The sequence below is a fragment of the Natator depressus genome, chromosome 10 (assembly GCF_965152275.1).
Source record: "Natator depressus isolate rNatDep1 chromosome 10, rNatDep2.hap1, whole genome shotgun sequence".
Taxonomy (NCBI): Eukaryota; Metazoa; Chordata; order Testudines; family Cheloniidae; genus Natator; species Natator depressus.
Window position 1 is genome coordinate 4,432,058 of NC_134243.1, and position 25,283 is coordinate 4,457,340.

Genomic DNA, 25,283 nt, shown 5'->3' on the forward strand with positions numbered 1-25,283 from the left:
TGTGATTCCCCTGCTCGTGTCCACACATTTGCACTAGTGCGAGTATACATAGCATTGTAACAGCAGCAGAGGCATGCCTGAGCCACACCACGTACAAGCCCGCCTGGAACTGGGGGGTACGTATTCAGCCCAGCTCAGCCGTGGCTGCACTGCTGGTGGACCCCACACTAGCTCCAGTCTGCGTACATGTGAATACAGCTGTGGGCTATGCGGGGCCTCCATGACGTGGCCTCCCCTCACTGACTTGTCTGCCCCCCCGGAGCTTGGCTTTCCCTTAGGGACTCTCAGAGGCCTTGTTGAGCTCAGCTTTGTTCTTCCGTTGTGGGGGTCGGGGAATAGAGTTGCTTTCCGAAGCCCCAGCTGCCACAACGAGCTGCCATTCACAGCAGGAACCTGGGATCGTAGGAAGCTAGACACTACAGGAAGTACCACCCAGCAGGGCATGAGTGGCGGCCCCTCGCAGCCCACTGATTGGCTCATGCTGGTATATAAACCAGGAAGCCGGCGTCAGGCGTGGTCTGAGCAATGATGTAGACTGTCTGTTTGCTTCTGCCCCAGACCTCACTTTGCTGTGGCCCCTCGGCTCTGGCTTCTGATTTCAGTTCATCCTTGACTCTGCTACTTGCCTGCTGCCTGTAACCTGGCGCCTGACCCTGACTTCCTGGGTATCCTGACTTGGCTCGACCCTGACCCCGCTAATCGTCTCCTGACTGCAACTTGGTAACTGACCAGTCCGCGCAGGCTGCCCATAGCCCCGCCCTGACACTCCCTCTCCTTTTTGACGTGCTCTGGTAGTAGTGAAAGAGTTAACAGCGTTGACATTGAGGGTATATCTGCAGAGCAATAAAAAACCTGCAGCAGTGTTGATGTTTGGGCTCACCCCACTGGCAAGGTCTCAGAGCCCAGGCTTGACCCTGAGCCCAAATGTCTACTCTGCAATTTTATAGCCCCGTGAGCCTGAGTCAGCTGACCCAGGCCAGCTGCGGCCCTGCTGTGGGTCTCTTATTGCAGTGTACACATACCTGTCAAGTTTTACCACTGGGCATCTGAGTTCACACCCATTGAGAGGAATGGGGCAGGTCGCACCTCTCCGAGCTCCTGTTTTGGGTTTTGCAGACAGCACTGCACTAGTTGCACTTGGTTCCCATTTCCCAGGCTTTCAGCAATCACAGCAGCTTTCAAAAAAAAACAAAACCCGAAAGCTTAGCTTCTGGAGAACAATAAAGCAGCACGAAAGAGGTGCCAATACGCTGTATTGGGGCATCCTAACCCAGAACCAGGTAATTTAATAATCCAGCTCTCCTGGTCCACCGGAAAGACTATTCCATACAGAGCATGTGTGTTGGATTTTATGTCCCAGGTGTGGTTCCAAAACCTATTTCTGGGATTTAAAATGTATAGACTTACCCAGAAGGTGAATCTGTTGATGAGTGAGACCCATAAGAGGAGACATATGTCATTGGTATTAGTCTGTTGCCAGCAGATGGAAGCAGCTTTCGTTTGCTGAGTTTTCTTGTCTGAAGGGGTGGAATAAATATTGATAATTGTTACACTGATGGATCTGTGCAGATCTGGGTTTATTCTTCAGGACATTCTAGGACATTCCTCCAGTGGGTGTTGGTGCAAAATTCAGGATCAATGTTAATGTTATTCAGCTAATTTTCTCTACGTGAGTCAGGCAGCATCTCTCATTGGTAGGATTTACTGAGTTCACTCGGGGCAGTTGCTGATGATTTTAGAGTGCCTTTTGCAGAAGGAAAATCAGATGGGCCCGGTAAAATGATCATGTTTGGAAATGGCCCTGCATTCAGTGTGGACAGAGCTGGTATACCTGCCCAGGTACAAAATCTTGAAAGGCCACAATTACATGTAGTCATCTTGGGCAGGGAAGGTCACCATGGGCGGTGGGTATCATAGGCTGGGGGAGGGCGTGCCCAAACAGCTGGGCATGGCCCCACCCACACTCCATCTCCAGCCCCACTCCTGCAGTTCCGGCACTCTGCCCTGGCCCAGGCTGGCTGGGGCTGGGGCTGGCCGGCCTACCATGGGGACTTGGGGTGGCTGGTGCTTAGGCCACGCTGCTCACCCGGCATGCTGGGGGCCACAGTGGGATGCTCTGAAGAAGATTAGAAGACCGCTAAAGAGAGCTCTTGTCACTCAGATGGCATTGTAAGCCTGTACTAGAGCACCAAGTCCCCACGCAGGCCTTGGGGTCTTGTTCTACAACATCTTTGTTCCTTGTTGTCCACTATAATAACAAGACCCTACCGAGTGTACTTCCTCCAAGAGCTCAGTGCACATAACCGCTCCCCCTTGGCGAAGGGGTTTCCTGTATGTCATTCTGGGAGTTGCATTTCTCAAAGTCTTGTTGATTGAATGTGCCTGCTAGTGAGCTCCCTGCAGCAGCTCGAGGGGATTTCCAAAACACTGCTCTGTGGTATCTCCCACTGCTGTCCTGGATAGAACTCCTCTTATTTAGAGCTGGCATCTGTGGGAGGCTTTAGAGCATTTCTGGGATGCATGCTGGGCTGTGGACTCTGCTAGCAATGTGGCTCTTTAGTGCTTTCATTCTGCAGACCACTTCATAAGGAAAAGAGCCAACTCCCCTCCCATCATCCCACACAGCATGGTTCTCCAGGGGGATCCACGGGATCAAACCCTGTATTGCTTACCCTTCTGACATTGCACTACATGTAAGTGCATGAGGCCACTGTGTTGGGAGTAAAGGGAGGATGGGCCAAAAATGGGGGTTGGTTTTGCCAAACCTTATCAGTCGGGCTTGGGCTTTGTAAAGCTGGCACCTGGGCTCATTTGGAATTTGGGTCCATTTAATCAGAACTCCCAAAGTTTGGGCAAGGAGAGAGTTCGGGTAAAAGGTTTTGCTTCTGTCCCATCTCAGTACTGGACAAACAAGGCTAGGCTTGGTTCTGAAAGCCTAAAATCAGTGGTGGTTTGGAAGTAGGCTCCTTTTGTATCTGACGCACCAGTGAGGTTCAGTGAGGTTCACATGACAGAGTCTGGCTTGGGCCCACCTCTAAAACAAGGGGTTGGCTTTTTCTGCCAGAAAGGTTATGAAGTGCAACATATTAACCTTGATTCTTTGTAAGGGGATTGGGGCATGTGGTTCACTAAGATCATATACCATGTGGGAAGGTCTGCTCTATCAGAACCAGATGCCTGTTGTCCCTGCATGAGTGGATCCTCGCCCATAAGAAGCTTTTGTCTCTAAACTAGCCAGCGGAGAGGGGCTACCCTGGATTGGGTTGCATGTGGCTACTAGGTACAATACTAACGCTAGTGAAGGCAGCACAGACAAGTGCCTACAATCACCAGAGCACCTGCAGTTTATGGGTGTGAAAGGTATTGCAGCCCCGGGGCTACCAGAACTCAAATATACTCTGCACCCGCTTTTATTTGGAAACATTCCAAACCTTCCCCTTGATTAGTGCAGCGTGTGCATCACGTATGATGAGAGATTAGTAACGTCTTTCCCTGCTTTTCTGGGATAGGCCCAATAACCTTCTCCATAGGGTAAATGAGAGGACGTCACCAGTGTACAGCAATGAGCGTTTGAATTACCTGCATTCCAACCTCCCCACAACCATTTGCCAATGTACTGGGGGGTGGGGGGGAGGGACCTTGATTTTTCTCCTAAAATGTGATACTTGCTTGAAGAAGTGTGACCTACAACAGCCTTCGGTTCTAGCGATCGTGGCTTGAGGTGTGCATTTAACTCTCTGGATTAAACCTAAAAAGTAACCCTTTAATGAGACTTTTTACTCGAATCAGGCTTGTGGGATCAGGTCCACACTTCACTTGAGTGGCAGAGACCACAACCTGTCACGCAGACCAATATTGTCTCATTATTTCTTTGTACTCCCCTGTTGGTCTGTCTGTAGCCACCTGTTGTTTCATACTTGGACTGTAAGTTCTTTGGGGCAGAGACTATCTTTCACCATGAGTTTCTACAGTACTTACCAGCAGCTATTGACTATAATAATCAGTGATATCCTACTAGTGCTGTTGAGTTTGCTCCTAGCTAGTGTTTGTCGACAAGTCATTGGGCCATAAGGATCAGGCTGGGATTAATTTATTTTTGGTGTTCTTTGATGTTTTCAAAGGTAGGAAAGAATTTCGTACATTCCTCAGTGCCCCTTAGCTGTGGGTAAAGAATGTTACCGCCTGTGGGAATTCTATTCACAGTAGAACCAATTATAGTTGGCTGATCAGCCATGGTATTAAACTGCCCAGTCAAACTTGCTTTTCCCTTGCAAGATGAAGATTTTGCTTCTCTGCACGTGGAAAGTTCATGCTGCTGTGGATCCAAATGTAACAACTGAGCCAGAAAACAAGGTGTGTGTGTATGTGGGTTTGATACCCAAATTAATCCTTATAGAAGGATTTCATTGTATACAGGATTTTATAATAGTGTCAGCCCTCTGCCAAATGGTAGGGGATGTCAAGGTTTGCAAGTCACTTTCCCACTTGAGTTAAAATCAGTGACACAGAGACTGGGTGTTTTCTTAGTGTAACTTGTTTGTTTTCCGGTCCTGGAACAGAGGTGGTTACAAATGGCATGCCATCAATTTACAGGAAACTTTTTGGACTTTGGGTGTTTGCTTTTTGGCTGGAAAGTCAACATTTTCTGCAGAAAGCAGACACTTTCCATGTGAAAACTTCATGTAGTCAAAAGCCCAATTTTCCATTGAAAAAGCAGTTTTGATAGAACATTTTTGAGCAGATCTAGTACAAACATATACTGAGAGACAGTCCCTGCCCCAGAGAGCTTACAAGCTAAATATACAAGACAAACATAGGGTGTCAGGGGAAGCAGAAGCAAAAAGAGGTGAAATGACTTACCCAAGGTCAGCAGCAGAGCCAGGAATAGAATCCAGATTAACCGAGTCTAAGTTTAGTGCCCTATACCCTGGATAATGCCATGTTTTGTAGTAACTACCAATCTTTTTCCTTTTGAGTAAATGATGTAACATTAGTTTTGACAATATGACACACTATAGCTCTTATAGCAAAGGAAGCTATAAGAGATGACAATTTCCCACTTGTTAAATAATCCGGCTTTTTCAGAACTTCCACCATATATAACAAATGTGTTAAAACATGAGAATTTGCTGTTAAATAACAACAGTGGAAATGATAGCCCCAAATACTCGCTAGCTGTACGGAGCACCATGTTTACCCAAAATGTCATAGAGGGGACAGAAGAAAACTCAGGTTTTTTCTTTCTTTGCCTTCCACAGATTGCCATTCCTGTCAGATCTTATTAGTTACATATAGCTCTGGGCATTCAACTCTCATAAGTCTAATTCTAGACTACCTGTGAATTGCTTTACCATTAATTTCAACAGCTGTAATTTAAGAGTTTGCATGAAGCATTTGACTATTCAGGGGAATTAGGGTATTATCTCATTATGTTCATTACCTGATTCATTATGTGTTCACTAGCTGTTCTTAATGACAGAACTTTTTGCAGTCTGAGGGTTTTCACAGAATTCAGATTGAACTAGACAAGAGGAACAGATATCTCTCTCCTCCCCCACTAATATGACTTAAAATGTTTCTGCCTCACTTATTCTGTCCTCACAACTCTAGGAGATACCTCAGTATTACTGTCCCCGTTTTATATGGAGAGATGAAGTGATTTGTCCAAGGTCACATAGGTTGTCTGTGGCAGATCTTGGAATAAAACTCAGATCTCTCAAGTGCCAATGCAGTGCCTTAATGACAAAATCATCCTCCTCCTCAGAGCAGCTGTTCTCTCTGGCCACTCAGTTTAGCCTAGCTTATCATCAAAAGTGAATGTATTATTTTTACACCGCCCAAAAGCGTGTAAGCCAATTAGCTCTGCCTCTAAGCAGCACTCCCACAAGCTGTGGCATTCTTTTCCTGGAGCCGAATGGCACCTCAAAAAAGGTGTGAAATTCCTTCCGACCTTTGGAAACATCAAAGGAAAGGAATACCGATTTGATCCTCAGGGGCTGTTCCCCTGCTGATCAGCGGGGCAATCACGTCAGCTCATAGAAACCAATATCTGAACCACAAATCAGAATGACAAGTATGGGCACAATCTTGTTAGGTGGCCCTTAATTCCCATGGAAGGCACCTTGCGGGAAGTGTTCTGCATCAACTCGGAGCATGCCCTGAAAGGGATGACCATGAAGGGCCAGATCAGCTGGTGTGGATCCTTGGTCGGTAGATGGAAGGAATTGCTCCATCCAAGCATGATGGCTGGTTATGAAGTTACAGCTTGGAACCCCCAGGCTGCAGCCTTGCGATCCTCCCTGCAAAGCAGGAAATGACACTGATCCGAGACCACCTGATCTAGTTTCACTGTCCACGCTGAGTCTAGCACACCCCTCTCCAGAGGCATCTCATTTTCAGGGACGTCACCCATTTGTGTCCCCGTATTACCTATATTCCAAACATGCATTTGATGCCCTCTTCCCTCTTTATTTTTACTGCTGAAAATTACTGACATAAAATGCAAAGAATCATTAAGTTGAGGCTCTAGGGAGAGTTATTTGCAGTGACAGAAGGAATCCCAGGGCATTTTCAGTTTTCTGCATGGATGATTTTTTCTGTGTCTCTCTCTTTGGGTCTGTATCATGGTGTCCCCCATTCAGGCCCTGGCTGGTTGAAGGGTATGTTGAATTAAGGTCGATGGAATAAATGGGCCTAAGGTGTTCACATAACCCAGATATTGTCCAACAATACACAGCATTAAACAAGGTTTGGGGTTTGTATACAGTCTGCTTAGTACCATGGCAAACATGCTCTTAAAAATCCTTTTAACCTTTTATTAAAGACACAGAAAAGAAGGAAAAACAGTTAAAGCCCTTGAAATGTGAAGTATTAAATCAGGCTGTTGTGACCGCATCCCTTGTTCCCTGTCCCACTCGCTGCAGAGCGCTTTAGAAGGAAAACCACCCTGATTCAGCAGTCTTGTCAATGGTGTTAAAGATGCCGGTAACTGTCCTTTTGGGGAAAAGAAAAGACGTTAGGTGAGATGGGTTGAGCTGTTGCTGCTGCAGCTACTGGCGTCACCTTCCTCAGGTCCTGGGGGGTACTCGACTCCCGCTCTACCCCAGGCCCTGTCCCTATTCCACCCCTTCCCCCAAACCCTCACCCTGCCCCCATCCCGCCCCATTCCGCCCTGGCCTCTTCCTGCCCCTGCTCCTCCTCCTCCCCACCCAGTGCCTCCTGCACACCTCTGAACAGCTGATCGTGGGCGGGAGGCACTAGGCAGGAAGGGGATGCACTGATCCGCAGGACTGCCAGTGGATGCTCCAGCCCCGGAGCGCTCATGGGGTCGGTGCTTATGGCTGCTGCTGTTCAAGTCCAATCCCATTTCATCCCCAGTGGTGTTTCGGACTCAGCTGAAGCAGTAGGGGTGGCGATGTCATCTGGGTTCCTCCCTTTAGCTCGGTCTGGTCAGGACATCACTCAGGATCAGGGTGACGAAGGCCGAGGGTCCCAAGGGAGGAGGGGGTGCCAGTCATACGATGAAGCTCCCTCAAGTAGCCTCCATCTGTTCTTCTGTTTTCCCCCCTCAAGTCTCTTTCTTTAAGGACCCACAAAGGGAATGGTGGCTGGAATAGCCTGTCTCCTCACAATTTTGCACACCAGTTAGGCCTGGCTTGCTAGGGTGACCAGATGTCTGGTTTCTGACAGGAACACTTGGTCGAAAAGGGACCCTGGTGGCTCTGGCTAGCACCGGTGACCGGGCCGTTGACTGTCTGGTTGGCGCTGCTGTGCAGCAGTGGTGGCAGGCTTCCTTCTAGCCTCCGCTCCGCGTGGCTCCCGGGAAGCAACTGGCACATCCCCACTCCAGCTCCTATGAGTAGGGCAGGGGTGGGGAACCTAGGGCATGCAGGCTGGATCCTGCCCCTCGGTTAATTTAATCAGGCCCGTAGCGCCCCCTGCGGGGCAGGAGCCGCGAGCACCAGGTTGCCCCATTGCTGGGGGGGCGGAGGGGGGAGCCCTGAATCTCGGCACTCCCCCGCCGGGCTGGAGCTGCTGCGCTGGCTTGCACCTCTGTGGGGGGAAGCACCAAGCCTCCATGTCCCTGCCCCCATGGGGCTGGAGCCAAAAGCACGTTTTTGTTTAGATGAATAGAGTCATTCTGTCTCCTTTTCGTACCTTTGCTTATTAACATTTGATAGGTTCTTGTGTCACCTGATGAACTTTCACATAGTTTAAACAGTTCAGCTTACAAGTAGGGTGCGTTTGTCAGCCCAGTTATCACAACTGGTGTGCTGCAGAGCAGCACGTAAACCAACAGCAGAAGTTGTGACGAAAGGAAGGTCTGATCCTGCTTCCATTGCAGTGAGTGGCAAAGCTTGCACTGAATTCAGTGTTTGCGAGATTGGGCCCCCACTTATCTCATGATACCTTGGTTGCAAGAGCAGGTGTTACTCTTGCCGCCCTGATTAGTCCCACTGGCTGCAATCACGGCAGCAAACACGGAGCTTGGAAGTATTTGCATCAGGTCCGGAGAGAAGGAATATAAAATCGGCGCTCAAATACTGGATTGAGACGGGTCCCCCATCCAGTCCCACCGATTCCAAAGGATGCAGCGTAGCCTGGAATTCACCCAACCATTTTTATCTTGAGTGTCCCTTTAAGGGCCAGCTGTAGCCTTTCTGTTACTACTTCTCATGCAATGGGCTCTTGCCAAGGTAACATCAAGAACTGGATTTTGGACCAACCCTTAGGATGGAGGAGGGGAGTTGACGCGAGCCAGGAGTTGTTGCTGGACTTCTTGCCGTGAGAGTGCAGGGGATGGTGGTGTTCAGCCTGTTGTAGGTTCTGTAGCCTATTCTCTGGGGATTGCCGAGAGGACAATGGTCCCATGGGGACAGGGAAGGGTAATTCCTGGGGAGAAAAGCCAGTGTCTGTTTCAGATGGAATGGAAGCTCTTTCTGGCTTCCAGCGTTCTACTTGGCAGGGTTTATTAAGCAACGTGTTTATGATGATCTGGTGAATGGAAACAGTGTAGCTGAAATTTGGGTTTCTCAAGTCAAGCACTGCATTGCTTTAAGCCCCTAAACAAGGGAGCCACATTTCGTTGTGGGCAGGGGGCGAAGGAGCCTGCCACTGTTAATATTTAATCTGGTGGTTTATTTTTTTTCTCAACATCACTTTTTTTCTGCTTCCAAAGGCCAAACAAATCGACAACAAAATGACATTTGGGAACCCGCTGACTGGCAGGGGAAGATTCTTTGAACTGTGGCTTTTTCTTTCCATGTAGGAGCTAGAGAGAATTTTTTCAACCTTGTTTGTTGGATTACTTTTTTTTTTTATTGCTGGGCTCAGTTCCAGATTTAGAATTTCATGAGCCCATACCTTCCCCTTCCTCTCAGTTTTGCCCAGTGAGAATTTGGCTGGATTATCTCCAAATAAAAATGAAACCCTCTTCTGTAGAACATTAATGCTGGACACTCAGATGTTGTGTAGACTTCTTCATGCAGCAAGCCAAGCCCTGAGACTTTTTGTTTAAAGATTCTTGTTAAAAAGATGGAAACATGTAAAATTCTTTGCTTGACACACAATTGCACCCATTGCAGAGCAAAGGGTAGCAGATTGAAGGGATGGAGCTTCAGCCTGTATACATTGGAGCAATGCTATTGACGACAGGGCAGCTCTGCTGATTCACACCAGCTGTGGATCTGGCGCTTGTGTTCTCATGTAGTTGCATCAACGAAACGGTTTATTATTTGTCTTCGGACAGTCCTTTGCATTTATATGGTGGCTTATGTGTGGATCTCAAAGCCTTTTGTAAAAGTTAACACGGCTGCTACTCTGAAACCTTTATTAATTCCCACATCCTTGCCCTCCTATGAAAGAAGAACCAGCCATATTTTACAGATAGAGAAACCGAGGCCCAGAAAGATTATGCAATTTGCCTACATTCACAAAGCCACTCAGCGTCAGAGGCAGGATTAGAAATCAGAAGTTCCTGGATCCTACTCCCATATTCTAGTCCAGATCATTCTGTCTGTCAGACAGAGCAAATGTCTGAGGTTTGGCAGCCCCTGCACATTGTTTGATAATTTCATATAGACCACGGAAGGGATGGGCCAGTCAAAAAGAATAATCCAGGAGAGCTAATAACTCAGACTTGTTGTCATGTGCAAGCTGGACTGTGACTGGTTATAGGGAGCTTTTACACTGGTCACCATTAGCATGTAATTCAGAGATCAGATAAGGTAATAATAATGAGGAAATAATCTTAGATTATTGCTCCTAAAGCACTTCACAGACCTTAACTACTATGCAAATGACACCCACCACTGAAATGCAGCTATCTTTGGAGTGTAAAGTGGAAGTTCTTTAGCAACGCACAGCAACCCTATCCAACAGAACAGGACTAGAGCTGACATGTTCTACGTCCCATAGCAACTGCAGAGTTGGCAGGCTGTAGTGACCTTGCTTTGAATATGGTATGAAGAGGGATTTAACAATGTGATTGACAGATGCTGAATTGGCCTCTATTGGCAAAGAAGGGGCTTGGCTGAGATGGAGAACAAGAAGTAGCATGTGTCTTCTGTACATATCCCAGACCTTCCAGGGGGAGTGACAGTGTACAGAATCAGAGTCACTGGCCTGGCTGGTCTGTTCATCTCTCTTTCTCTCTCTCTCTCTCTCTGTCCCTGGAAATGCAGGATTCTTCATTGAAGCAGATATTTTCTCTTGAGTTGTCCAGTCAGATCTTAATTCAGTTGTTCTAAGAAAAAGAGGAGCGTTTCCATCACTTCTCTTTGGAGATCAGTTCAAACACGAATGGAGCTGCTGTCAGGATGTTTCTCCAGCCTTCCATCCCCTGCTGCAATACTGTACTATTCCTCTTTGTCATATGGGACTGGACTAGATGACCTCTCGACATCCCTTCCAGTCCTATGATTCTATACCCCATGTATCATGCTGGGTAATTCAGAACTTCCCAGCTCCCTCTTAGGATGTCAAGGGTGATGCTTCCTGACAAAGATATTCAAATTGCCGCTGTCGTGCGATGGTCTTTAACTCCTGCTTGGCATCGGCAGACTTATTTCTCTCATTGCCAGGAATGAATCCCACCAGCCAGCTCCCTCTAACACAATCATTGATGGCACTGGCCGCTGATGTGCTGTCTATAGAGGAGTGTTGGAGCTAATTTGATTGTGGTGATTCAAATTAACGCTGTTCCAAACAGCTACAGATTCTGAGCCAGGAGAGTCTCTCTTGTTTTAATTGTACTATACGTGCCAGATCCTCTGGTGGCATAAACCGGTAGTGTTCCTTTGCAGAAGGAGGTATGTCAGTTTACAACTGCTGAGAATCTGGCCCATTGATATTCATGAAACACTTTCATGTTTGGAACCCCATTCAAAATTTGCAGCTCTCAATTCTCCTCCCACTTTCACCAGTTTTGCACCATTGCAACTCCACTGACGGCTCTTGATTTACTCCATTGCAAAAGAGGAGAATCCAGGACTGCTCTCTTTTCCTTGTCCTCAGTTTCAGAGTTTATGGCCTTTTGTCATAATGATTAACCAAAGACGTAAAAGGAGAGCAAAGTCAGTAACTTACACTCTAACATGCTCTGTGCTGCAGTTGATTGATTTTTAGCTTCGGGCCACGAAGTATTAGTTAAAATAATGTCCTGTCCTTCCAGGAGGTTTAGAGAGCCATTATTTTCAGGTACACAAATGGCTCACCGCAGTACAGGGCTTTTCAAAGCCATCTCCTGAACCGGGATATTATTCTGATTCAGAATTGGTTTCTTCTTTCAGATCGGGTTTTCAACCCCTGGAGCTTTTTCTTATGCAGATGCTTTAAGTGGATCATGTGCTCAGAGAGTGTAGATCCTATTGAGTTCAATGCAGCTACTCTGATTTACACCAGCTAAAGATCTGGCCCCAGGCCATCTGTTGTATTTTGATGTCTCTTGGATACCTGAGGACAGACTTGTGGTCCCACGAGGTCTCTATTCATATTTGTTTTATCTTGGGTAGCTTTTTCTCTGGATTCCTTCTGTGTGACCTCATGTCTGATAGTGCTCAGGCACTGTGGTGATTGGTGGTATAAAAGCCTAAAATAGATAAATTTTCCACAGGATAGACTACAAGGTGTGCCTGGCACTGACAAAGTGAGCATAGAGATCTGTTTTTCCCCCCTTGTTGTTTGAAGGTAGCTAGAAGGTGGATCAAATATACAGTCCGCGGTATCAGAACCACCCACAGAGCCGGCGCTAGGCATAAGCAGACTAAGCAATTGCTTAGGGCCCCAAGCAGCTTAAGGGGGCCACCTATTAATTATTAGTATGTGCTGTACTGGGGAAAAAATATTCCTGCTTAGGGCCCCCAATAGGCTAGCACCAGCACCAGCACCGAGCACTCTCTGTCTTTGGCTCAGTTTGAATAAACACGGGCCCTTTTCTCGGTCAGTTTTCTTCGCGGAAAGATATCAAGTCCTTTGAGTCAGAGCCTCCTACCCTTGCTGACAGCGTGGGGAATCCAGAGCGGAATACTGTGCCTGTCCCAGTCTCTGTGCAGGTCAGAAATAACATAGCTTCAAACACCACCACATGTTTGGGGGGTGCAAATCCAGAGCTGGATATCAAGATTGCTTTGTGGGTCTTTTTCTAATCTGAACCGGTTCACTCACGCGCCAGAAGATGAGAGCTAGACTGTGCCGTGGTCTTAAATAGCTGAGTGGGCGGGCAAGGCCTTCTACACGCTGCTGCTTGTTCTCTCTGGATTTTGGGTCCAGAGCTAGAGCAGAGCTCAGACTAGGGGGTGGAGGAGACGGAGAAGGGACAGAACTGTGGTTGCCCCTCCAGGTTAGACCTGATGGGGAAGCAAACAGAGCTGGGTGGAGGATAGAAACTCTGTTTCATGAAGGATTTTGAGATTTCCAAACTTGGCTCCATTCTGAGCTGGAGCAAAACCTGAAAAATCTGAGAGTCTCCTCAATGGAAAATTAAAAAAAAAAATCATTTTGGATTGTTTGAAATGTTTCATTTTGATTTTGACTTTTAAAAAAATCTTGGTGTGACATTATAATCTAAAATAATCCAAAATAGAAACTGAAAAATCAAAATGTTTGGTTCCAACAATACCTAAATGGGAAATTTTGACATTATTGGAACTTTTTTTTTAAAAAAAAAGAAATTCCCAGTGAAACTGACCCAGTTTCTCGAAGCATTTGGATTTAGATGGAACCAGAAATATGGTTCCACCAAAGTTTCTCTGGCCAGTTCTACAAGTGAGTTACCCTTATTACAAGACTGCTCCATGTCTGTACATTGGTTAATAGACAAGGCGCTAGTAGATGGCACTCAAGAATGTGTAGTGTAGTTCTTGGGTTTTGTAGCTTCTTCTTGTGCACTGCAGATGGTTTCCTTTGCCTAGCTCTTTACAACAGCTCTTAACAAAACCCCTTTCGAGAATGGCAGTAACTCATAGCAAAAGCAAGAATTCTGATTGCCTCTGTCAGGTAACAAGTAAATAGGCAGATTTTTCTAACCAGTTTTTCTGTATGTTACCGATGTCGCAGCCTCATGCAGCTCTCTGTATGTGGACTAGTCACTGCAGTTTGGCTCTGTCCCATTGCCGTGACTAGTCCACTAGTTCGCTCCCCAGAGAAGATGACTCTCCCAGGGGTGTCATTACATGTATATGATAAACCACAGGGCAATGGGATTACAGAGAACCTGATCCTGTTGGCCCTACACTCCGGACTATTCTGTATGTTGGTGAGATTTCTCAAGTGAGGAATAGGACTTAGCATATGGCCTGCCTGTAGCAAAAAAGCACATGAAACCTTTGAGCAATAAGATTGACCAACTAATGGTTGGATGTTCTTTCCATTCCAGTACCGAATGACTGATATTTTAAAAAATATGATAGTTGATCGGTGTTTTTTCCAGATTTGGCCCTGGCCTTCAAAATCAAAACACAAACTAACCACAAGTTCCTCTCACGTTACCAGTTTGCCAAACTACAGCTCGGCACAGTAGTCTGCTGCTGTTTTCATATAACTCAACACTGGCCAAACCCGCTGGCAGATTTTGAGTTATATAATTGCTGAGGGTTTTCCTCTTTAAATGTTGTAAATAAAAACCCAGGCAAAATTTGAAATCTGCCCTCAGGCTTAAAACAACTCTCTTGTACCATATTTTAGTTGGGAGTAAATGTTTCAAGAGAGTGAACTCTCTTGGAATAAAGGGGTTGGTGCTGGACGTACTGCAACAAGGTGAATTTATTGTGAAGTCAACTTTATTCTTAGAGTAATTGTACGAGGGTGATGAAGCACGTACAAACCCTAAATATGGACAGGTTCAACAATGGTCTTTCTCAGCTACATCAAGCACTAGATAATTTTATTGCAAAATAAGGTTCTATGTCTCTCTCTCTCTCTTGCCCTGTCCTCACCACTATTATATCTGCAGGCTGCAACAGATGATAGCTTTAATATCCATATTTTACTGCACACTTTCTTTGAATGATGAGTCTGATCTTGCACTGGGAGTTTAGGGTGTGCAAGGAATGCAGGATTGGGTACTGATAGTGCCCCCTGGGTAGCGTACACACACTCGAGGATACTATGCAACTCCAAATCTGTGTTCTCTACAAAGAAGAACCTGATCCCCAGAGTTTGGATCTGAATCCAAACTCCACCCAGCTTCAGAGATGCTGAACTCTTGGGTTCTGGTTAAGTTAATCTCTGGATCTGTGTCTCTAAAGAAGGATCTGCTTATGACCAGGACATGAACTAAACCAGAAACCTAGGTTGGTAAATCACATGGAGCTGAACTGATGCCTCAGGATCTATCCAACACAACACTAGATGACGTTGTTTTAGACCTGAGGATTAGTACAGGGTGGGTGAAGCGCTGGAGAGAATTAGAAAGATACACATGCATTAAATATTGCTGGGCTGTTAAAAGCCTTTGTTGGGATGCTCCCAAGCTCATTGGAGATACATCTATTTGGCATGTAATTAACGCCAAATGAGATCAGCAATGAACACGTACTTATGGTCCCACTGAGTTATTAAGCTTGTAAATGGGAGGTAAGCAGTTGACAAGATACCTATGGCCAGTCAATCAGCTAGTCATCATACAAATTGACTTAACCAGTGTGTCAGACCAGTTTGGAAATAATTACAAGCAATCCCAGTGTGCCTGAAGGGCTGATAACCCTCAGCGGGTGGAAGGGTAGATAGTTAATATTAGGGAAGCTTAAATTCTACAAAGTGCGAGGAATAGCACAGCCTGTCAGGGGAGCCCATGGAACCCAGAGTAGAGATTTTTCCAGGCTTGCACAATTATCATTTCTATGGTGGTAGCACCTGTGGGCCATAACCAAAAGCAAAGCCCCGCTGAGTTGCATGCTGTAGCCACACACTGTACAGGACAGTCCCTGTGCTGAAGAGTGTAGGACATCAGTGGGACTTAGGCACCTAAAGACGTTTAAGGATCTGGGCCTTACAAACTAAATAGGCAAGAGAGGGGGGAAAAAAAGCAACATTAAACTTCCTATTTTAGGCACAGAGAGGTCAAGTGAGCCATCCAGGGAGTCTGTGGCAGAGCCAGCCTTTGAACCCCCATTTCATGACGTTCCAGCCAGTGCATTAACCACAGGGGCCACCTTGGATGCCCCTTTCTCAGGGCTGTTTTAGAGACAATGAAATGGAGCCTGCCACGGAGAAGGGGAAATGACACATGAATCGTCGTGCCCAGCTCAACTGATTTCATGATGCTAAGTCAAACAGGAAAGTCCTGTCCCCATCTGCCAAGTGATGGGAAGGCACAGAGCACCACAGAGAAATGCACAAAGCTTTTTATTAACCTAGCGTAGTATTTTAAAGTTTATGGATCCGTTGTTCTCCATGTCCTCTGAAGGTAGGATAAGAAGCAACTGGCTTCATCTGCAGCAAGGGAGATTTAGGTGAGTTATTAGGAAAAACTTTCTAACTGCTAGAGTAGTGAAGCACTGGAACAGGCTTCCAAGGGAGGCTTTGGACTTTCCATCACCATAGGTGCTGGAATTAGGGGTGCTGGGTGTGCTGCTGTACCCCCGATTTGAAGTAGTACTAATAAACCAAATACATGATTTCTGCCTCCCTTCTTCCCCCCCTCCCTCCCCCGTAAAAATTGTTCCAGCACCACTGACCTTCATTGGAGGTTTTTAAGCTCAGGTTGGACAAACACTGCTAGGGATGGTCTAGGTTTACTTGGTCCTGCCTCAGTGCAGAGGTCAGGGGCTAGATGACCTCTCGAGATCCCTTCCAGCCCTACATTTCTATGATTCTGATTATCAGACACTCCTACTTTGTGCTCATTTCACATTTGTCACGTTCTTTCCCTTCCCTACACGGTACATCCAACCTGGAAAATCATCTTTGCCACTTCTTTTTCAAGTAGCATCACACAGTGGCTTGGGGCACGTTCAGACTGTGGAATCATAGAAATGTCGGGCTGGGAAAAAGCCTTGAGAAGTCCAGTCCAGTCCCCTGTGCTAAGGCAGGGCCAAGTAAACCTAGCCCATCCCTGACAGATGTTTGTCATTAACCTCCTTGTCTTTGGGGTGTCTGTATTCCACTACCTACTCCCACATGAAATTTCTTGTCAAGCACTGGCCCGCTCTATCCACCCACCCGCTGAGGGAGCTTTTCAAATGCATCAGCTAAAAATCCCATTACTTTCTCTGTCAGGAGTCAGACTCGCTCCCATTCTATTAATTTTGCGGTACAGTAATATTTTACCAAGCAAGACAGTCTGGCTACATATTATTAGACTGGCTTCTTCTGGAAAGAGATTTTTCTCGGCTCAAACCCAACTTGCATCGCATCTGGAATCCAATTGTGGTTAACTAAGCCTTTCTGTGGGACTCTTGCAGTGTACATATCTGAGCCTCACGGATCTGATTCTGTTATGGTGTAAATCAGGAATAATGCCATTACAGTGAGTGGGCCCCATTTACTGTCGTCCTGCCCCGGTGAAAAGTTATTGCGAAATGCTACGACTCTGACTTTGGAGAAATTTACCCCACTGGTAAAAATGACTGCACGTCGTGTAGGGGGATAGTGGAAATACGGCCAGTGCAGGTACACAGCTGTGAGTGAGGTCAGAATCTGACCCTATATACATATATACTGTGCATTGCCTGTCAGATTTGCAATAGCAGGATTCCCTGGATCCTCGACATCAACTCAACCTTTCATCCTTCAGCTAGACAAAATAAATTCTGTGTCTGTGTGTCTCATTGAACAGGTGTCCTACTTGTGCACAATTCACAGTGTGGTGGTTCCTGCCCTCCACCCCAGACAGCTGCCTTTTGATGGTGCTGTATGCAGACAGGCAGTTTGTAAAAGTGCTTTAGGATGAAGCGCCCTAAACAAATATAAAATATGATCATTTCGTCAGGGCTAATGTGTTGTGTTGCCCAAGTCCGGTTTAATTTTTGTTGCAAGATCAGCCACATCTACCCACATCTAAATAGACTACGCAAACCCAAGAGCAGCTGTGTGTTCATGGCTGTGTGTGAGGGGAAATAAAACATTTCCCACTATTTTGATTTGGTGCCTGCCCCAAATTACACACTGTCAGTTGCAGGATCATGCAACAGCTCAGTCGGTCCTATGTTTTCCTGGGAGAGGGAAATATAATCACTCAGAAATGACTCTGTTTTCATATGGAAAAACTAGTCCCAGAATGGAACCAAGTTAGAATTCCCAACCTCAGGGGAGAATGTTCAAACCCTTTGGAAGTTGTTGGTAATATTTCATGCAACTCGCTGCTGGGGACGGAGTTTATGGGACCCAAACAGCTCTGCCTATTGTCATCAAAAGTGCACATTTCATATAGATAATAAAATTGCAGCTTTTTCAATTCATTGGGTTTGGGCTGTTTTGTCCTGCTATGCGGATTATTCATCTAAAAAGCAGCCATCTGGGGATGGCTCTTTCTGCAGCTCCACGGGGACTGGAGCCAGACAAGCCCGGGCTACTGCAAGCAGGCGACAGTTGGAAGCAGGGTGGAGCAGAGAGGGTGGAGGGTGGCTGAATAGAAAATAAATCTGGCGAGCCCTCCCCCAGGGCCGTGGATGTGGAACCTAAATGCATCCAATGAAGTGAGCTGTAGCTCACGAAAGCTTATGCTCAAATAAATTTGTTACTCTCTAAGGTGCCACAAGTCCTCCTTTTCTTTTTGTTAGAGGAGGGTTTCTAACCCAGGCAGCCCTAAGAAGAGAAGTGGGGACAAGAGCAGCTTTAGTTTGCGCAGCTTGGGAATGCTTTGGGGCTGGCCCAGTCATGGAGCCTGACAGGCCACTGGCAGTTCAACCCTGCCAAATGGAACGCCGACAGCTGTGGTATCCCATCAACGCCAACCCGGAGCTTGGGGTGAAGGAGCGGGCCGGACACGTTCCTGGGGTCCCTTAGGGCTAGCTCCCACCTGCTGGTCACGTGCTACCCAAGCTCTCTCTGGCTGGTGACAGGAGGCGTTGTGGCGAAGAGGTGAAGTATTCTGTCCCCAAAGCAGCTCAGCGGCAGATTTGGGGTTATAACCCGCCATGTTCTTGCCGTCGCGCTTTGCTGTCTCCCTTTTGCTGATTAGAAGAGTGTGGAGCAAGGACAGGGCAAGCAGCTGGCTCGAGAGACAAGCAGCTGGGATCCTCCCAGCACTGCCTGGATTGTCTCATCATCCCCAACGCTCCCCTCTGCCCCCACAGCTCGTCATCAAGTCTTCCTGCTCGGCCTTCACAACTCATGAGCTCGCTTCTCCCTAGAGCCAGTGAGGGGGAAAGGCCTTGCTCTGCTCCAGACGCGCCTCGCTGGGAAGAGCCCACCACAGACCCCGAAACATCCATCACATCCGCTCCCCTGCTCGAGTGCTTGGCTGCCCAGGGAAGGGAAATCTCATACTGCTCTGGAGGCTGCATTCCAAAGCCGAGCCTTGTGTTATATCCCAGAGCGCTCGTGAGTATCTGTGGCCACAGGCATACAAACACCGTGGTCATGGGCTAACCACATACAGGCTTGGGGAACAGAACTCCCTACCTCTTGCTCTGCCACTGGGATCCAGTCTTGCATTCACACAAACAGCTCTGAGTCCGGCCCACAGAGAGCCGTGGTGTACATCTGCAGCGGCCAAATACCCTGCTAACCCTAGACTGTATTATCATGCAAACGCACACACACACAGGGGCATGAGTCTGAGGCAGACCCACCCTCCTCCTTTAGTCTATGAGTTACTCTGTGTGCTCAAGGCACAGCGAAAAGATGAGCCTTAGCACAATGATCATGAAAACCTTTTCGCCCCAGCCCAGAATCCACTCACTTTAATAATGACGAAGAGGTTGAAAACAAGTTAGATTTTACTCGCCTGTTCAAAAAAATCACTCCTGTTCCTGGGGCAAAGAAGCAGGGGGAGTTTTGCAAGGCTACTTTAGAGGGGTTATTTGATTACTGGTAATCACAGCTCTACAGAGAGGTGTGAGGAGCAGGGGGCAGGAAAGACTAAATATATAAAGCCCCGCACACCTGACTAGGGGCATTAGGGTGCAATTTGCCACCTTCCCCTGACGGATCAGCTGTTGGAGAGAAGATGGTGGCCCTGACAGGCTAATGCTCTGACAAATACTATATGCCCCAACAAGGAGGGAATCTGTCAACCAGAGACTAGTGTCTTTTGGTTCTTCCCTTCTCCAGAGGTCCCTGAACAGCTTGCATGCCCCCCTCTCCCGTTTCAGGCAGCGGAAGAGCTGTAACTCACCTCACTAATTCCTCTGGCTCGAGGCTGCAGCTGGAGGCTGACAAATGATACCCACTGGATGCTAGCGAATGCGTCTGTGGTCAGATCCGCCGACCATCGTGTCCCGCCCGAGGGGAGCAGGGGGCAGGCTCCCAGTCCTCAGGAGAATTGCAGGGCATGGCACGCTCTCGGGGACAACTCACACGCACTTCAGCTCCTTTCTCTTCAACGAGGCTCCGCTGGCCTGACGAGCTGGAAGAAAGCTGCTGACGTGTAAATTCAGCAGGTGACCCCTCAAGCGTGTATCCGAGGTGGGCGTGACCCACCCAGGCTAATATCCGGGGCTTAATCCCTGCTGGCCATTTGTCGGCACTGTCCCTTCCTGATCCACTGCGGGGTTGTTACGTAGCGGGCCGCGCACCCTGCCCTCTTGCCGTGCGCTTTCTCAGGCCGCATCTCCAGGGGACCAAGAGGCAGCGGCCGAGCGACACCACATGTGCTCCCATTTGACCAAGCACATGTTGTTCCAAAATCCTGCCACCGAAAGGGTTCCCTCCCCAGAAACTTCTATAGACGGGGGCCTTCTGTTTGCTGCCTCCCCGCATGGTGCCCTCTCTGACCCCTAAGTGGGGAGGTTTGCTGAGAGGGGGTAAGGAGTTTCAGGGGCTTGGGAGGAAGCTGCACTGGGGAAGGGGCGTCTGGATCCACGCCTGGGATTCAGGGGGTACTGACGGAGGGTAGCTCGGGTCCCACAGATGAGGGGTGTGGAAGTCAGGGCAATAGCCCAGCAGGGCTGTTCATTTGTGGGTCGCAGGTTGCACCTTCAAAAGCACTTCTCTCTTGCCAGCGACGGCCCCGCCAGCTGCATCGTGCTTGCAAAACGGAGCCTGGCAGGTGAGTTGTGAAAAGCTAATTGTTTTGTGTGATATTAAAAATGAGTCACGTGCATGTTGACATTTCATGATGGGCTTGGCAATTAAATAACAAAGCTTGCAAGCCTCTCCTGCCATCAGCAAATGCCACGGGGCACTATTAAACAGAAGCCGGAGCTGCTAATAGGAGCAGGATCTCACAGCAGCAAACAAATCCCTTCATGGCACGGAAGAACCAGAGGGATAATTACCAGGGAACGGGCTTCTCTGCTCCTTTTGAGGGGGCTTCTAGGCAATAAAATGATTTGGAAAGCACACACCCCATGCCCTCCACCCCTGCTAACTGCTAAAACAGCAGCTCAACCAGTCTCTCTCAATCTTTCCTGTACCGACGGGAGCCTGCAAGCTCCGATTTTGGCTGGCAGCTGGTTTTGCAGGCAGTGAGCAGGCGGGGGCGGCTCTTCCTGGTGTTCAGAACAATCACAGACCCCAGCACGTTCCCCAGACCAACAGGCATTTGCTTGGCATGAACCCTGCAACCGTCACCTGGGGTGGAGGGGTGCAGTCGGCCCAGAGAGTGAGGAGCATGTCAGCCCCTTGCTCACCCAGACTGGTAGCTCCTGATCCCAGCGGCACAGCAAGTCTTTCCTCAGCAGAGATCTCCCTGCTGAAGGGACGTGGACTTTCCCTCTGAAGCCCCAGTGGATTTACAGTACTTGGCTACACTCACAGTCTTTGGAGTCGAGGCCCCAGCCTGTCAGAATGTGCTCGAAGGCAAAGCCACACTCTGGTCTTTCTCTCCTCTGTAAAACAACCATCATCAAGTGAAGGGCAGGCAGCCTCATGCCTAGAACGCCTACGATAGTGGCAAGGAAACACTTTGCTTTTGTGAACCAAGCATGACAGAGCCTCAGCCAGGTCCCATGGCTGGAGCTGGAGACCTCACCAGCCCTGTCTTGGAAAGCTGATTCAGCGCAATGAGCCAGCCACTGATCTCAAAAAGAAAAGGAGGACTTGTGGCACCTTAGAGACTAACCAATTTATTTGAGCATAAGCTTTCGTGAGCTACAGCTCACTTCATCGGATGCATACTGTGGAAAGTGTAGAAGATCTTATTATATACACACAAAGCATGAAAAAATACCTCCTCCCACCCCACTCTCCTGCTGGTAATAACTTATCTAAAGTGATCATCAAGTTGGGCCATTTCCAGCACAAATCCAGGTTTTCTCACCCCCCCCCCCCAAACTCACTCTCCTGCTGGTAATAGCTGTAGCTCATGAAAGCTTATGCTCAAATAAATTGGTTAGTCTCTAAGGTGCCACAAGTCCTCCTTTTTGCGAATACAGACTAGCACGGCTGTTACTCTGAAACGTGACCACTGATCTCAGGCACCCCGGTGTAAATCTGGACTCTCTTATTGGAGCCACTCTGGATTATACTCGTCAGCAGGATCTGGCCTGAAGTAACCAAACCATTCCTTTGCAGTAAGTATGCAGCCATGCCACTGAGATAAGAGGCGAAGGAGCCCTGCTCAGGACTGACTGTGTCTCTCGATCTGTGAAGGCCTCAAAGAACGATGCAATGTGGGATAAAGGCCCAAAATGAGGGACACATAAATATTATCCTTGCAGGAGACTGACCACGCTGTGGAATCTCTTCCTTCAGTATGCCAGACTCTTCCTAGCACTTCAGTGTCTTTAGTTCCGAAGGAAATCATTTTCAACAGTACCAGCAAGCTGGCACCAAACTCATATCACCCGAGGGAATTTTGGGATTGAAAGGAAGGCACTTGGGAGCTCAGAGTTAGGAACTAATACTATGGAAATTCACACTGCGATGCTGACCTGACTTCATAGCGACTCTATTTTCCTTAAGGTGTACTTGTGGCACATTTATTTGCAAGATATTATTCAGACACTAGATGTCACTGTGTGGAGTTCCAGACCCAGAGTGATCCATGGTAAACAGACAAAGTTGGGATTCAAGCTTTGTGGAAGTGTGTTTGTTTGGTTTGTGGCTGTTTTGTTTAACAATTGCCGCCTGTTAAAGATGGACTGTGATTCCGGATATCGTAACAGAGACATGTCATGATTTCTAGCAAATGACAAATAGTACAGCAATAAAACACAACAGAACAGACTGTGCTACTTATATCCTGCAATCAAAACATACTGAGAATTACTCGCTTACATTTCTGAGGTTTTAAATCTTGTAAATGTTTCAGTTCCTTGCATAACAGGACTGTCTGTAGAGCAGTGGCATCACTATAGTTACAGGCACTTTGCTGTATTCAAGTTTTGTAGAACTCATAAGGAAAAATCTCGCCATGGCGATGCTGGCTCCGTGTCACTTTGGGAAATTATATTCTCCTTGCTTAAAATTCCTCCGGGAGATTCAGATGGCTAACGTATACCTTCATCTTCTGCCCTGAACTATTTAAAGCATTGTGTGCATGTTAAAAACAGATGCCATGTTCTACTCCAGAAGTGGTTGCACGGGGTGAACGGTTTAAAATAATTTTGTTGCATGAGTTGGGATCTTTTTCTGAAAGGTTCTCTATAAACAGCAGTCCATTAAGAAATCCAGAGGATTTCTATCCAGAGTCCAAACCCAGCTTTGGATCGAAAACTCATGACCATCCCCTCTCATGAGCCAAACTAAACCCTTAGGTCTGAAGACCTCCCAGATGCTAAGAAGGTCCGAATCCAAATCTGGAGTCAAATTTTGCCACTTGGGGCTCTCTGGTATAAATGATTAATAAAAATCAAGGCCCAGGTCTGGTGATGGAAACCCTCTGGGAGTCTATAAGAAAGTATTTTCCCTCCCAACATGCTTATTCTACATTCAAACCCATGTGCCCTGGAGCAGGAAGACAAAGACACCACAACCAGTGGGAGATCAGTAACAAGCTGATTCTCATTAACATGACAGCCGCTCCTTTCCATAAGACTCTTTGGAAATTTCCATCAGTCCTGAAAGGTCCTTTCCACTTGCTGTACCACAGCAGCCAGTGGTTACCCAATTAGAAAGAGAGACAGTTCAGTCTTTCTGCTCTGTCCTCATAAAAATCCCCGTGCTAGTATAGATCAAAGGCAGAAAGGCCCCTGCCATAAACCAGCTCTGGGCTCAGACAAAAAGCGGGCTCAGATAAAAAGCTAAAGTTTCACAATGATATTTTCTCTCCCCCAGTCTATAAAAAATGCTTCTTCTGCTCTGACTCCAGCAGGAAGGATCATTAAATACAGGCTCTTCCACTGAAGCAGAGGCTGGTCATGCCCGCAAGGTTGCAAACAGTTATCATTAGTATTATCTCCAGTTTTCACATGCTCGTAACTTATCTTGAGGGCTGTGCTTTGCCAGGCTTGCCTGAGGGCCATTTGTTTTTTGAAAGTTTGAGTAAATTCCCTTAATCCGTTTTTTTTGGCATTCCAGGAGAGTCAAAACCAAAGCGAACTGGGTCTTGTAACAAACAACAATAACCTCGTCTAGCCACACAGTCTCAACCAACATAGCTGACGCTTGACAGCTGAAACTTGGGCTGGAATGTAGCCTTTGGTGAGAAATGGAGGTGCCCCACAATGCACTGGGTGACCACGGCTGTGATGTGTTCCAGGGCTGAAAGTCATCATCACCACTCTGTCTGCAGGAGGAGAAAGAGGGCATGTAACCCATTTGTGGAGATGATCTGCAGGCATCTCACCCCGGATCCTCAAAGGGTGTAAGTGGGGCTTTAGTGGGCTAGGTCTCGGGGGGGGGAATGACAGGTAGGATTCCAAATACCTTTAAGGATCTGGTCCCTTCTGCTTCTATATAGCTCTGGACTTTAGCTGTTCTCTGGGGATTTTCTCTCTCTTTACTAAGGTGGACTGTGCTCCTTTTATACCTTGCATGTGGCTTAAACCCCACCACTTAATTTACTCTAATAAAAGACCCGTGACCTTGGCTTCTGGCGTTAGTTCTTCCACTTTTGTCTGCAGTGGTTATGCTGCAGTCATTTGTCACTGTGAAGCACATAGGATAATGAATGAGACACACCTATTGGTACAACAGAGACTCAAGAAGGTCAGGCAAAGACATGGGGCAGGTGAACCGGTTGCTTCCCTTTCCAGGAGTGTAATTGCAAGAGCTCATTTTCCATGAGTCACCCTTCTCCCATGTGGTCCCTGGATCCACTCACCCCAAGGAGTCACTCCCTTAACGCTGGAAAACCTGCTGCTCTCTCCTGCAAATGGTCATCGATGCATCGCTATTGGACAGGTGATTGCATAGCCAGAGACTATAGCCGCGTCCACATTTTCGTGCCAATAAACATTTGGTGGAGGAAGCAATAAATCACTGATCCTGAAGCCTTGCAAAGGAGGCCAGAATCTTAGCAAATTGGAACCCAGAGATTATGGTAAGATTCTCCATGTCAAGTATCGCTTTTGTTTTCTAGCGGCTACATTTGCCAGTCATCACTAAGGTGAAGGCCTGCTACAACCACTAGCCAATGGGCTCAGAGATGGGCCAAATGCCATCTGAATTTTTCTGCTCTTCAGTGGCCTTTATGAGGCTAAAAGCTGACTGCTATATTCAACTGCAGCGAGAAGCGGCTGTCAATCAGTTTGCCTGCCCGGCCGTTTGGCATTTCTCTTCTCTAGATCAGGTTGCCC

At 47.4% G+C, this 25,283-nt stretch overlaps 1 long non-coding RNA gene across 1 annotated transcript; it reads right to left on the minus strand.

The window, feature by feature from the left end:
* Positions 1-1,088: 1,088 nt before the first annotated feature.
* LOC141994339 (uncharacterized) lies at positions 1,089-19,997 on the minus strand. The gene is made up of 3 exons (XR_012641102.1): positions 19,778-19,997; positions 1,408-1,517; positions 1,089-1,175 (listed from the first exon to the last, which is right to left on the minus strand). It is a non-coding gene; the product is annotated as an uncharacterized LOC141994339 (long non-coding RNA).
* Between the last annotated feature and the right edge of the window lie 5,286 nt (positions 19,998-25,283).